Below are 16,176 nucleotides of genomic sequence, written 5' to 3'. Positions count from 1 at the left end.
GGAGTGGACAGTAAGGTGGGTTGAGAACTGGCTGACTGGCTGAGCTCAGAGGGTGGTGATCAGTGGCGCAGAGTCTGGCTGGAGGCCTGTGACTAGCGGTGTTCCCCAGGGGTCAGTGCTGGGTCCGGTCTTGTTCGACATCTTCATCGACGACCTTGATGAGGCAATAGTGTCTGTCCTCAGCAAGTACGCTGATGACACAAAGCTGGGAGGAGTGGCTGACACGCCAGAAGGCTGTGCTGCCATTCAGCGAGACCTGGACCGGCTGGAGAGATGGACAGGAAGAAACCCAATGAGGTTTAATAAGAGCAAGTGTAGAGTCCTGCACCTGGGAAGGAACAACCACATGTATCAGTACAGGCTGGGGGACGACCTGCTGGAGAGGAGCTCTGAGGAGAAGGACCTGGGGGTCCTGGTGGACAACAGGTTGGCCATGAGCCATCAGTGTGTCCTCTTGGCCAAGAGGGACAATGGGATCCTGGCGTGCATTAAAAGGAGTGTGGCCAGCAGGTCAAGGGAGGTGATCCTTCCCCTCTACTCTGCGCTGGTCAGGCCTCACCTGGAGTACTGTGTCCAGTTCTGGGCTCCCCGGTACAAAAAGACAGGGATCTCCCAGAAAGAGTCCAGCGGAGGGCCACAAAGATGATACGGGGCCTGAAGCATCTTCCTTATGAGGAAAGGCTGAGAGACCTGGGTCTGTTCAGCCTGGAGGAAAGAAGACTGAGAGGGGATCTCATCAATGTGTATAAATACCTGAGGTGTGGAAGACAGAGGGATTTGGCCAACCTTTTTTCAGTGGTTTGCGGGGACAGGACAAGGAGTAATGGTCACAAGACAGAGCACAGGAAGTTCTGCACCAACATACGAAAGAACTTCTGCACAGTGAAGGTGATGGAGCACTGGAACAGGCTGCCCAGGGAGGTTGTGGAATCTCCTTCTCTGGAGATATTTAAGGCCCGTTTGGATACCTTCCTGGGCAGCCTGCTCTGAGGAACCTTTTTTGGCAGGGGGTTTGGACCTGATGATCTTTCGAGGTCCCTTCCAACCCCTTCAATTCTGTGATTCTGTGATACTGTTAAATCATATACTTATTTTTCAGTGAGAAACAAAAAGCGTATATAACACAAAAACTTTGCTTCCGAATGAATTGTGAACTATGACATTACAGAGATACTTGAATAAGCACTAAATTTTTGAATAGGTAAATGAAACAGCAGAAAAACCATGCACAAGCTGAACCTGGAACTGCTCTAAGGTAGAATATAACTTAAATAATTAAATAAATAAAGTCAAATTCACTCTACCAAATCCAAATCATATAAGCCTAGAATGCAGAGGGAGTTTAAAGATAGTAGAAATTCATTACATTTGAATTCCTCTGCACATAAAATCAGAGAATACAGGGCAATGGAAGGCTATCTGCTAGAAGCAAACTTTCAATTTGCACTTGTTTCTGAGTCCATTTTATCTGAAAAAGACTGCCATTTAATTAGCTCTCCTGCTGAATGTTCCAACAGATAGAGCTGGAATTGAACAAACTGCATTTTCTCCAATGCAGTTGTGCACTCATGTAGCTTTCGATTGGGGAACTAGCATTGATTAATTTGGTACCAAATACAAGCAGTGCAAAATGAGATTGTGATATATTATGACATGAGCCATTCATTGATGTAAGTGTAAGAGAATATTTTTCCGAGCTGTGTCACACTCTTACATCAGGACTGAACTTGACCCAGAGGCACTAGAAAACAGGTGGAAATAAGAACACTCTTGAGCTTTGCATAAACTGTGTTACCCTTTATGCAATAAAAATACATAGTATTTACAGAACATAACCATAGTAATTACTATAAATAACATTACATTTTATTAAGATAATCCAGAAAAAGAAAAAGAAAAAAAAAAAAAAAAGGAAAACAGCTTTGTTCTGCTGCTGGGCCATAGATATTACAGAAAAGCAAATATGAGGCTGCATAAAATCTTTGGTTGTAGATATCATTAGTGGTGCTTTCACAGCGTGAATTTATTCAGTAAATTAGAAGCTGGAAAGAACTAAGATTCACTGAACACTATCTGCTCTTTGGCTAGAAAGAGAGCACAGCTGGTTTGATCACAGAGGATAGTTCCATGAGTCTATTGGCAAAGAGTCATCTTTTGTCCCAGCCAAAGTAGATAAACTGTCAATGGATCAGTATAAAAGGCAGATGCTATTGTACACGTGAGTATCTTGTTTCAAACACACAGGTATTTTACCAGATGCTAAGTAACAGATCAGTATTTACACCTCTGTCTATATTTCAAAACTGATATTTTCATAGAGAGCCCATTTTCTTAGAGGATTAACATAAAATTCACAATTCTTTCAACATATTGATAAATTGATGCCAATAAATTTTTAAATAACAATAAACTTTTATTCTAGTAATGACGATCAATATTCATTCAATAATTAGAATTCAAAGAAAAATATTTTATGCAGAACAAAAAATGAGAGAGATTATTCATAATTTAGTGGTACAAAAAGAAGTGTACCCAGGTGGCCACAAAGGCCAACAACATCCTGGCTTGTATCAGGAATAGTGTAGCCAGGAGTACTAGGGAGGTGATTGTTCCCCTGTACTCAGCCTGGGTTGTTTGGTCTGGAGAAGAGGCTGAGGGGAGACATTATTGCTCTCTACAACTACCTGAAGGGAAGGTGTGGGAAGCTGGGGGTTGGCCTCTTCTCACAGGTAAGTGGTGATAGAACTAGAAGGAATGGCCTCAATTTATGCCAGGAGAGGTTTAGGTTGGAAATTAGGAGACATTTCTTCTCAGAAAGAGTAGTCAGACATTGGAACGGGTTACCCAAGGGAGGTTGTGGAGTCACCACTTTTGGATGTTTAAGGAAAGGTTGGAAGTGGTGCTTAGGGACATGGTTTAGGGGGTGATATTGGTGGTTGGGGGACAGTTGGACCAGGTGAACTTGAAGGTTTTTTCCAACCTTAATGATTCTATGGATTTCAGGAAAATTCATTACAAAAATATTCTAAGGGATACACTTAAAAATTTAAAGTTTTAACTGGAATGGTGTTTTTTTTTTTTTTTTTTTTTTTTTTTTTTTTGTCAGAAGCAAAAATATATGTTTGGAAAAAAAAAGAAAAAAAAAAGAGAGAGAGAGATGGAGATTCCAATAGTGATTGGAATTTTTAACTGAATTAATTGCAAAAAGTTTAAATCAATCTTCATATACTACCTATATTTTAATAACAATAAGACAAAGAAGAGAAAATAAATGTTTTTGTATAGAATGTATAAATGTGAAGCAGAAATTCCTTTGTTTTACTTTTTTCCTCCAAAATCATCACCTATCCTGCTTCCAACAAGTCACTTTATTTTGGAGCTTGTATAGGAATGATAACAGTACCATACTTAATTCTTGTCTAGTGTTATTTTGGAATCAAATGCTTAAAATAGACATTTCTACTCAACCCTACGATTAAAATATCTTTAAACAAACAAACACCTTTAGTCATTGCAGTAAAATTTTAAAAACTCTGTCTTGCATGTCTTACTGAATGATGCATCCTCTATAGCCCCTTTGAAGTCAGCATGACCACCTGAATGAGTAATAGCACTGGAACAATTCATAAAGGCTAATTTTGTTAGCTATTCTTAGTTACATGAATCAAATAACAGTTTTACGTACAAGGTACTACAAGTGATTTGGTCATTAGTAAAAAAGAATTTCAACCATTTTGTTAAAAAAAAAAAAAAAAGGACGATCATCCTGCAGAATTGTAATCCATTATTGATGATTATTGTTCTTCCAGAAAGACTCCCATCCTGTTGCTGAAAAGAAAAATGAAGCTGCTAGAGAAGCCAACGGATATGTGATAATATCTCTGATATCTTTTTTTGGCTTCAAGGAAAGTCATTTAATCTTCTTTGCTGTTGAACTGCATAACTTCTCTTTTCACTAGAAAGATATAAACTGCGAAGAAAGGACAACTATTAATTCCTATTGAATCACTGAGATTTAATTGTTTCAACTTTGTTAGACAGCAGTGACTTTGTCTTTCAGTAACATAAGTGAACCAAATAATTCTAAAAAACAAAACAAAACAAAACAAAACACTCAGATTGTTTAACATTTTAGTCATTTTCATTTCTTGAGAAAACCAAAACCAAAACCAAAAACAATAGAACAAATAAAAATAAATAAATAAATAAATAAAAACTACCACCACCACCAACAAAAAAACCTGAATGATCATGGAAATACCTAGTGTCAAAAGCAGGATGTTTATGAAATGCAAATAAACATTTGGGTACAGCAGGAAAGGCTACTTTAGGACAGAGAAGTTGCCACATATCAGGAATATACAGCAGAGTATAGATTTCTTCCCTTAGAAAATGAGAAAAAAAAATCAAGTTCATTTGCAAGGGAAACTACAGAATGTTGCAAGTAGGTCTAGTGTTTTGTTGGTCTGTTGAGATTTCCAGAAGAAAATAATTCAACAGCCATTGTCAGTTCCACTGAACAATTTTCATTTCTCTGATGAAGGGCAGTGAGAGGGTAGAAAATAGCACGGGAGATTTGGGCCACTGCATAGCTGTGTCTGCTATCTGAGGATATTTCAGAGCCAAAGAATTAGTTGTCCAAATTCAGTCAATGATGCGAACTTAATTTTGAAGTAAGTTGAAGAGAGTTCTCTGAGGAGCATGTGGCAGAGTTTTATTATTTGTGTGAATTTTTCTAGCTGATGGACATTTAAGCCTGCAGCTGAGACCTAAGTTTGCACTCCCAAACAAGCAATTCCATCCAATCTGATAAAGTGATCATGACAATGATAAGTAATTGTTAAAGCCAAAGCTCTGAATAGAAGTGGAGTGCAAAATGGTTTAACTGAAATATAATGGGAAAATGAAAATCAATACAGACAAATGTTGAAGGATATATGATCCTATGGACAGGATTGCTCAAGAGAAAAAGGAGTAGATGGATATAATAGCTTTACAGTTCAAAGAAGGTAAATCAGTAAGACAGAACCCTTAAAGAAAACAAAAGTGAAGAGTTCCTGATGATTATTCATAACTGAAGGTACATGTATATCTAAGTTGTAGAATCTGTCACGCTAGGAATTAGCTAGCTCAATAGCACATAAACTAAAGGAAATCAAATATGATAAAAATAATAGTATTCTACTGAATAAATCATGGTAGAAAAGAACACATTGTAGAAACCTACTTAAAGTAAAAAAGTAAAAGGAATTCTGAGGGAGAAAGTCTAAGACATAATTCTATTGGCAGACTAAGGAAAAAAAAAAAAAGCCCTAGAATCTTCTTCTTTTTCCTTTTTTTTTTTTTTTTTTTTTCCCTCTTCCTTTAGAAAATGGGAAATATCACAAGTGAGAAATACACATAAGTTAAATTAATCCTTTTCATGGCAGAAGTATGAAATTATGAAATGCATGGATTTGGAAGAAGAGACAGAGAGGTAACTGTGAGAATTATCCTATCACCTCCTCTAGCAGTGGAGCTGGATATCAAAGCATGTCAACAAAGAATAGTTAACACGATGCAAAATAACTTTAGGAAGCAATACAAAAAATAGTTGTAAATAAGAATCTTAAACAACACTTAGCCAGTCAGTTTAGAAGCCAGGACAAACACATACTTCAGCGAACGAACACACCATGAAACCAACTTTGTTACCCAAACTTTGTGAAAACGTACTACCCTAACATGCCATATGTTACAGAACAGAAAATACTGTTACAGCCAGTAGAAACCATAAACCAGCTGGTTTAATCAGTTTCCTGGTGCCAATAGGGACACAACTGCACAGCTATATAATGTGATCAGTGAAAAATCTCAGGAAAGATTAAAATTATACGTCTCTAAGGTACCTACCATTTTGGCCAGCAGAATAAAGTTACAAATGAAATTTGCAGATCTCTTCACATTACCTGGAATCTTTTGGCCTCTACTTTCCATGTTTCACAGTACACATTGGAAATGTTCAGTTTACTAAAGACTATATGTTTACTGAAAAACAACCTCCTCTCAGCACTCCTACAATCTGTTGTTAGTTTATGATTTTTTTGTCTCTCCCTCTTAAAGCAATTGTGAAACATACTTGTATTCCATTTAAATTTAGCAAGGAGGTGGACAAATACGTACAATTACTGCATTATACAATACTGCTATTCACATATAATGTGATGGTATTGTATCCTGAATTATCTAAAGATTTATAAGACAGTTGCTCCCAAGGTTCAGTTGCTCCACAGCATCTCTGTATTCATCTTTCCCTCTCTCTGTATGTCCCCATTGACTCCACCACCTCCCTGGGCAACTCATTCCAATGCCTGACTGCTATTTCTGAGAAGAAATGTCTCCTAATTTCCAACCTAAGCCTCCCCTGGCACAACTTGAGGCCATTACCTCTAGGCTATCACTGGTTATCTGCAAAATAACCACAACTTCCCCACAACTTCATTTACTCCATTACCAAATAATCAGGAATTCTTTTTATATTTCCAATATATGTTAACCTATGGAACTTTAATTGCAAGTTGTTTTGATTTTTTTTTTTTTTTAGGTTGCTCTGTATTCAGTTTTTAACTCCAGAACACTATAAGTTTAGTTTCCTGCCATAAGACAATTCAAGAAGAGGAGCTGGAATTAAAGCAAAAAAGTTAAGCCTCAGTCTGGTCTCAGTCCTTGGCATAAAACATTAGAGAAATGTTTAGCATTTCTGCAGTGATAATTTTTTACCAATGAATTTGTAATAGGATTCATAAAATATGAAAAAATATATAGATTTTAAAAAATATATAAATAATCCTTTTGAAAACATACTATTTTATCAAGGTGAAAATATGCTGTGGACAATACAGACCAAATTATGAACAAAAATACCCTCTGTCATTTCCAACATACCGAAATCAAGGAACTTTAGCTTTTACTTTTATTTATTTATTTATTTATTTATTTTACCATCACCTGTGAGATATTTGAAGTTAGGAAGAATGTAGATATTCGCATATATTATTTTTAGAGCCTTTGATGCGCTTTCACATGGGAAACATCTGTAGCCATAAATAACATCTCATTTGAGAGTCTGAAATAGTCATTATTCATCAATACTCTCTAAGAATTTAAATGTTATTTTTTATGATTACCATTTGAATTATCTTTAAAATCTCCCTTAAGAATTAATGAGTATACTCAAATAGCACATAACACAGATAGATACAAGGGATGCTTTCAGTGGATACAAACAGAAACAGACCAGAAATCCTAAGTTATTATGAGGAGGTTGAAAGATTTAACTTTTACACTAAGAAGATTCGTTCTTTTAATAGTATAAAATAACCAAGATTATACATACATTATGTAAACCTAGAAGTTCACTCTACATCTGAAAATCAAAATCTCTGTCACAGACAGTTCTAAGTTTCCAAAGAATAAATGAGACAAATGGAAGTGTTAAAGAAAAGACACAGAAAGCTTAACAGAAGACCATCATCTTTGCTGAGAGAAATGTAGGAGATAAATTTATTTCCAAAGGCATTACGGTGATTCTTCAAAATTTCTGTAGTCTAAGGCACAATGAATACAGAAAGCATGTCTATAAGCATTTTTTTTTTCATTCATTTTCTAATTAAAGAACATCTTATTTACCCATATCACCTATTGATAGCAATGACAGCAATTACAGTGAACTATTTACATTTTCTTTTGTTAAAGAAATATGAACCATATCTTCCCTTCTGAGGCTTTTTATTTATTTATTTATTTATTTATTTATTTATTTATTTTAAGTTTAAAATTAATATTGAATTACTACTTCTATATTGTTTAGTGAGTTACTGGCAAATATATTTTTAAAAGTAATCACCTGTACATTCAAACTCTGTAAATTGTTTTCTAGAGAGGAGATCTGAATATTAACTCATTAAATAAATGATTTAAACATTATTACCATTATTATTATCTGTTAAACAAACACACAAAAATAACAGAAGTGTAAGTTTAGACTTACAGAAGTAAGTCTAAGTCTGTAAGTAAGTAAGTAAGTCTGGACATCAAAGTAGTCTGCTTTGGAAATCTTAACTTTTATTCAGGTTCTTTTAATTATGGATATCTTAATTTTTATGTTATAGGAGTCTGGCTGGAATCAGTAGCTTGCATGACAAGGCAGAAACCAACCCGATATGACTAGGATGGCAGAACCTTGCCTTCAGAAAGTCTTACATGAAATAAAAGTAAACAAAACATTGCAAAACACTGTTGTGTATCCATATGTTTCAAAGCATACAATTTCTACAAAATCATGTTGCATCAGTATAAAATAAATAAGAATGATATCTAGGAAAACAAAGAGAGATGGTCTGTGCTGACAAATACGTTTGTCAAGAACGGGAAATGTCTGGCTTGCTATTTTTGCATCTACCCCAGTGTTGGCAGGATTGATGATATAATCTGATAATATAATCTGTAAAATCATCAGTTTCAAATTTGGTAGCAATTAAGAAAATAAACAGAATACCAGAAAGGATGGCAACAAAGATGGAAAAGGTGAACACATACCTGAAGAGATCATTTTTATCTTGGCATGTACAGGAAATTAATGAGATCTTACCTGAAGTACTATACATAAATCTGAGCACCCTGTTAAGGCAAGTAGACCAAATACCTGGAAATTGTGCAAAATAGGGAGAAAAGTATGATGAAGCATCTTTCAGGTTATAACTACTGTTTGAAAGGCAGCTAAAAAATTCAGATTTATTGTCATTAGAAACGATTAAGAGAAGACAATTAAGCTATATAACATTTTGAAGAATGTATAGGCTGTGTATCATAGGCTTTCAGCAAGGCAAAAATTCTCTCAAAATAAAAATGAAAACTGAAAAGCTAAAGGGACCATGAGCACTGAGGGAGTTCAGAAGACAACTGCACTCTGAAAGCAAAAGCAATGTTCAGAATGAGCTAGAAACTGCATTAGTAGAAGGAAAAAAGAGGGGGAAAAAAAATATATATATAAACTTCTATAGCAATTGGGGGAGGGGAAGAAAGAAGGAGAGAAAATTATATTCCTGTCCCCAAAAAGAAAGTGTTGAATGGGCTTGAAAGTTCAATTACACTCCCAGTCTTTGAAATACTCCCTCAGATCAGTACTGAAGAGATAAAGAATACTTTTGGAGGGAAATGGGCAAATATAAGCATCTCTTAATGACCTAACAGTTATCAGACAAGTCCTTGTCTTTGGGGTTTATTTTCAAAAGAATTCTGTTCAAAAGAAGGATGAGATTTTACCGTGGAATTTCAGTTCCAATATCCCTCCACTGTATCTTAAATTACTTTTTAGTTTTACATACATGCTGAGAAGGATACAAGCCCAGGAGCACTAGTGATTAAGGATGTCCACTAGGAACAAGGCTGAACACTAACTCATTTCACACAGGCTATCAGAGGACTCACAAACGATAATAACTTTTGGTTCCTACTTTCCTAGATGAGTCTCAAAGTCATTATCAAGAGGTGGAAAACTGTCATAGCTATTTCCCTTCCTTAAGTTGCTTGGTTACTTATTTATTTACATGTTACTATTTCCAGAAGCAGTTAATTGTTCATTAGATTGGATTTTGATAGTTTTTTGGTGGTGGTGATGGTGGTTTTTTGTTGTTTTGTTTTTAACCACCATTCACAGAGCAACCACACAAGTACTTGTGCTAACATAATGCATAATAGAGGAGAGCAGTGGAACAAAACACCTGTGAAGAAAACAAAGGCAAATAACTCTTGATTCTTCATTGTTAGATTGTTAGAATTTTTGGTTGCCTTTTCAACATTTTATTTTTTTTTTTTTTTTTTTTTTTGTCCAAAGGCAAACTTATCACTAGAGTTGTTATGCCTTAGTAGAGTGAAAAAAAGTCCCTTTTATGTTCAAACTATTGTAGGCACTGAGTGAGCCTGCACCTTAGAATTCTGGAAGTTAAGGTTTCACATCTAATAGACTGTTGAGGAGACAGACATATTTTATAATTATATATGTATTTATTTATATCTCAATATAATCTATATTTATATTCAATCTATATCTATATATATATATCCTTCTGTGATGATGAAGAATAAGGATTAGATGAGCCACTCCAACAAGCAGCATAGTTTAACTCTGTAAAAAGACTGTGTTAGATTTTGTGTAGTATGTAAATCCAGACTATAAATCTGGAATATGTATAATATGTAAATCCTGCCTTATATTTGTGGTGCCCAAATCATAGAATCACAGAATATCCTGAGTTGGAAGGGATCATCAAATCCAACTACTGTGTACACACGGGACCACCCAAAAAAAAAAAACAGACCATGTGTCTGAAAGCATTGTCCAAATGCTCCTTGAATTCTGGCAGGCTTGGTGCTGTGACCACTGCCCTGGGGAGCCTGTCCCAGTGCCTGACCACCCTCTTGGTGAAGAACTTTTTCCTAACACCCAGCCTGACCCTTCCCTGTCCCAGCTCCATGCCATTCCTTCAGATCCTGTCGCTGTCCCCAGAGAGCTAAGCTCAGTGCCTGCCCCTCCACTCCCCTCGTGAGGGAGCTGCAGGCCGCCATGAGGCCTCCCCTCAGCCTGCTCTGCTCTGGGTTGAACAAACCAAGCCCTTCATAGCCCTTCTTTGGACACACTCTAATAGTTTTATGTCTGTCTTTTATTCTTGTGCCCCAAACTGCACACAGTGCTTCAGGTAAGGCTGCACCAGCTCAGAGCAGAGCAGGACAATCCCTTCCTTCAACTGCCTGGCAATGCCATGATTGATGCACCCCAGGGTATGGTTGGCCCTTTTGGCTGCCAGGACTCACTATTGACTCATGTTCAACTTGCTGTCAACCAGAACCCCCAGATGGGGTTCTTCCATGGGGCAGCTCCTCATCCTCTGGTCCCCCAGTCTGTAATGTATATCCAGAGTTGCCCTGTCCCAAGTGCAGAATCCAGCACTTGTTCTTGCTAAACTTCATACTGTTGGCAATTGCCCAACCCTCTAATTTGCCAGGATAATTTAATTCATGTAATTACTTTGTAATAGAGTAATTTTTATAAGGTAGAATGTGAGCCATAAAATCCAGCAATTACAGAGTTATTTATGTTCTCTAAATACTATAGCAATTATACTACAAGTTAAAGTACCATGCAATACCTAGCTTAATTGCCTCTTAGTTTGTATGGCGAGCTTGAAAATGGGGTCCCTTTTTATGGTAAGCATAGACATAAGCACATTATAACAATGTACATAATGTTTAATAGTTTAGCACATATAACTAAACAGCTAGAGCAAATCAAATTATTAATGACAAACAGCTTATACACAAATTTAGCCTCTTTATGGTATCCAGCAGTTTGCTTGTTGTTCCAACTGTCTGACAAATACTTTCTGTAAACAAATTTAGAATGACTGCTTCCTCATAGTTTATTGCCAGCATTAGTTTAATTGTTCAACAGAGAAAACTCTAATCAAGAGGTCTAATTGGTGAACCTACTTGCAATACAGTCAATATCTGTTTCTTGATTGGCTTTCTTGCAGAGAGGCAACAGAAATGTTTTATGAACACACAGAATAGCATTCTGAGGTTTCTGTAGTGGCAAAGGTTCCACTCAGGCATTTAGAACATGATAGCCACATTATGTAAGCTCTGTAAAGAAGTGGTGATGCAACACCTAATTTTCTTTCTGCTCATCCTAACCCTTGACCAGCTGTCACAAGGCTGTACTGAATCATCTCACCTTTCCAGGCTTGTTTCTGCCAAACTTCTTCTGCAGTCAAAGGAGAGATCTCTCTTTTTCTTTCCTCTTGAGGCTGTTATCTAAAGAAAGACTTAACCTGTGACGTGCTAGTAAAGGCAACATCATGGTTAACACTGAGGCCCACAGCAGCAGTTCTATAGGATCTGTACAAGAGCTGTAGTCCTTCTGTACTGATCAGCACTGTTGATTTCTATTTCAGTGCCACTTACCTTAGGAGTTGCAGGCAGCAAATTCCTCTCCTGTAGCCCTAGATTCATGCTACTTTCAGATTGGTGATGAGCAATAGCACTTATCAGCTGTAGCAGCATGATCAAACATGCTGTTTTGCAGTAGAAAACTGTAGCTGCAACCTACAGTGTCAAGTGCTGATACTATAAGGATCTAATGGGGGATTATGGTAATTTGTTGCATTGCAAAACTCAGAGTTGACCAGTGTTGCCCCAGTCTGAGACTACCCATTAGTACTTTTCCTTAGTGAACACCCTTCTTCTCAGCCCTCTCACAGAATAGGGATAAAACTATTTTAAAGGTCTCTCTAGTGTTGTGATGGAGAAGGAAAAAGTCTGAGATAGGCTGCTTTGTACTCTTCTTGTCCCTGGTTAAGAATATTTCTACTGTCCTCAGAAATGTATGAAAGGGAGAGAGAAGTGGAGGATGGGTTTCCAGAAGGTATTCAAGTTGCTTAAAGTACTTTCTTGGCTGCTGTTGTCTTCTGAAAAAGAGAAGGGGACTCTGTCATTACATTTCATTTACATTTCCCAGTGAACTGATATTACTTAGAGAGAGAGAGAAAGATCCTAGTCTCTGGTAGCATCATTCATTCAGGGATATGCAGGACAAGAAAAGAAATAGGGATGCCAGCCACAGGTTGCCACTTGTCACTAAACCTTTGTTCAAAAGATCGAGTGCTGTTATGAAAATTCAAGGTATTGTGCCACACTTTTGCTGTCACCCCTAGGAAAATCGAGTTATCATTTTTCTCTGTTACATCCATTCAGTAAGAGGACACAACTAAACCATTGTGAGCTGATTCCCAGGACCTGACCTTGCTCCTCCCAAATGCACACATCACTGATATGTGCAAAGGCTTCGCAGAGAAAGGGCTTCTGTATAACTTTAACTCTGTATCAAACCACTGTTTCTCATCACTGCTACTTACTGAATTCAGTTGTTTTTTTAGTTGTCTGTTCCTTGCAATTCATGTTTATGGTTTGGCAAACAGTCATAACACACATGGGTAGAGATCTAGCCAAATATAACTATCTAAGCAAATAAAAATATCACCTTCACAGAGAAATAACAAAACACTTTTACAAATAACAGCTTAAATATAGCCAAAGGCCATTAAGATTTATGTTAAACTGTGATTATAGAAATCTCCTCTTTGGATTCTATTACAAAATACCTTTACAGTTATTTCTGAACCATGTGTTTCACAGGTATTTTTAAATAAAACTATATGAAATATTTTTATTAATTTTGTTTATTTGTTTATAAGTTACTGTTGCTGAAAGCCCGACAAATTAGTGGGATTGTTTGTGAGGATGATTGATGTGGGAGCAGATTTGGGGGATGTTCTCCTGGAAATCTGATTGTCAAAACCTCACATAGACCACAGACTAAAGGAAGAATGGAGGATTTTGGAACAGTAGTTTGGAATTCAGGTGGTTTTCTTATCCTAAAAAGAGAATGTGGAATCATATTTATTTTGTAGATGTATTAGTCAACACATCTTTCTTTTAATTACAATGTTTTGAGCTGCTACAGGAGAGCCGTCCAGGAGCACTGCAAATCTGGCTGCCTAGCAGCTATATTACAGATTTAATTATCACACATTGAGAACTGATGCAAATCAGCTGTGCAGCTATTGATGATGACAACCTTATGGAGGGCAAGCTGCAAATCCGCCTCACAGACTGCAGTGCAGTAACCATTATTCTATTGATCAACTTTGTCTCAGATGTTATGTGACTAAAATGTGGTAATCAGGATGATAGGCTTAAAAGACGTAAGCTATTCATAGAGCTGTTGAGGAAAAAGAGACTACAGGCATTTAGTGTCACTCAGAGCATCTTTTGAAAGAAAACACAATCTTTTGAATAAAGCAGAATGCCAGAAACAAAAATATGGCCAGTCATAAAAGCAGGGTAAAAGATCTGAGTTTAATACAAAGTACACTAGAAAATAAATACTGAAAACAACCATCCAGGAAAATTCAGCACTTGTAGAAATGGGAAAGGACAAGAACAGATGCTTATTCCTTCTGATCTCTGTAAGGGAACAGCAGCCTGCACAGTTGTTAATGACATCATAAGAATGGACAAAGAGGAAAATAAATAAATAAATAAATAATAATAATAATAATAAAAAAGCATTGCTATTACACAGTGTTGTGGCAATAAAAATGGTGTTTAGAAATAATGCCAGGGGAAACGTACCCCTATGCATTGCCAAAGAATGAAGATGTGAAAGTATTTTGACCTTAGAAAGTCTCAGTTCTGCTTTGTTCAGAATCATAAATATTCTCATGGATGAACAGCTGAGAAACAGAACTGCTCCCCTAGGCTAATAAGCCATCCTTGAGGTAGAATTACATCAGCATGGAAGAACTGAGTTAATAACAATGCCATGCTTGGGGAAACGCACTCTTTGACTCATGTATTTTGAATTATTTTTAAGTAGCATTTGAGAAAGACCTAGCAATTGCTGAAACTAAATATGCAACCATGGATATAGAGACAATTAGCTAGTCTGCTGCAATTAAATTAGAAATTGTATGAAAGGATAACTCTAATTAACAGCTCTGGAGGAGGTGAGACAAATTATTTTTGGAATATTTACAGAAATCAGCAATTACATACAAACTAATGAGTCAAAGAAATCATGTACTGTACCAAACAATGAATAAAGAGGAGCTTTAAATAGAGAGTAACTGATTTCCTGAATACTGACTATGAAAGAGGTTTGTGAGTTACTATAGGTAATTCCCTAAGGGCCTTAGCAAATTATGCAGTTTCAAAAAAAAGAAAGAATATAGAAGGTACTAATGCTCAGCTTCTTTACAAGAAGAATAGAGTTTAAATAAGTGTTGTAATTTGCTAACTGTAAAATATTGTGATATGCACAGCCTCTGAAAAGCAAGCACCAAGCTAACAAGTACAATGAACTTTGTTTAAACAGCACACTGTGATAAATTTTTACCAACCAAAGAACTTTTGATTTATGGTTGAAAAGCCATACAGCTAGCTCTCCTGACCATAGATAGCGTAGCCTATATGTAAAGTTATATTAACAGTCTGAGGGTGTGAACTGTTTACTTATTTATGAGAGTGTTACTTTTGTTCATTCACATCACTATTATCTTCCCACTGCTCAGATACGAACATGGCTTTCTTTTGTTACCACCCTGCTGTGAGCAACTCCCTGAACAGTAAAAGCATGCAGTATTTAAGAAGTATCTTTATCAGTTATTACCAAGATTTCCATCACATTTTTTCACACAGAAAATAGATTTACTCTTGAACTCCTCAGGTGTCCTGAAAGCTAAAGAAGCCAGACTTAAAGAAAAAGCTCGAATCCTACATACTGCTTTTTGTCTCCTTTAACAAGATGGATGCATAGCTGCAAAATAAAAGCTTTGGTTTTATTTTATAAGACCACATTTGGTGAACTCAAGGGCAGGTTGTAATGCCAGTCCCATTTGTCTGCACCCCTCAGAATCAGGTAGTTTCTTGAAGTTTAGCTTTAAATTTCTCTAAAAGATTTTGGTGTAAGTTTGACAAATATTATACTTATGTTAGTTTTACATATGTCATCAAAAACCACAACAAAATAAACAAACAAACAATCAAAAAAACCCACCTTGATATTAACTTCTGTTAGTCAGTTGGTGCAATTTAATTTTATCTGATAAATTGGTCACCCAAGTTATTGAGTTTTCGAATCCTTGAAAATATCATCACTGTCAAAGATTTTCTCAGAACAATCTGTTGAAAGATAAAAAGACTGAATAGTTTTATGTAAGCACAACATTGATGCACTGACTTTGAATAACTCCAGTATACTAACAACTGTTTGCTAGCATTGTAAACATGCAAAATTTGGGGATGTGTGAGCTAAAGTTGCTTGAAAAAAAACCATAAACATTCAACTGGAAACAACAAAATGGTTGTACGTTATACATGTACGTTATTTATACACCTTCCCTATTACCCATCCACAATCTCAGGTTGTCAGAACCCAAGAACTTTGAATTAGTTCAGCCTGAGTTCATATAAATTTACAGGTTATTTGTGATCTGGCTTGCTTTCTTGAAGTATCTTTAGCAATATTAAAAGATCAATAAATTTTACATTTTTAAGAAGGACCTGGTTCTTGAAACTAAA

The sequence above is a fragment of the Aythya marila genome, assembly GCF_965140915.1.
Source record: "Aythya marila genome assembly, chromosome: 3".
Classification (NCBI taxonomy): Eukaryota; Metazoa; Chordata; class Aves; order Anseriformes; family Anatidae; genus Aythya; species Aythya marila.
This window is presented reverse-complemented; position numbering follows the sequence as displayed.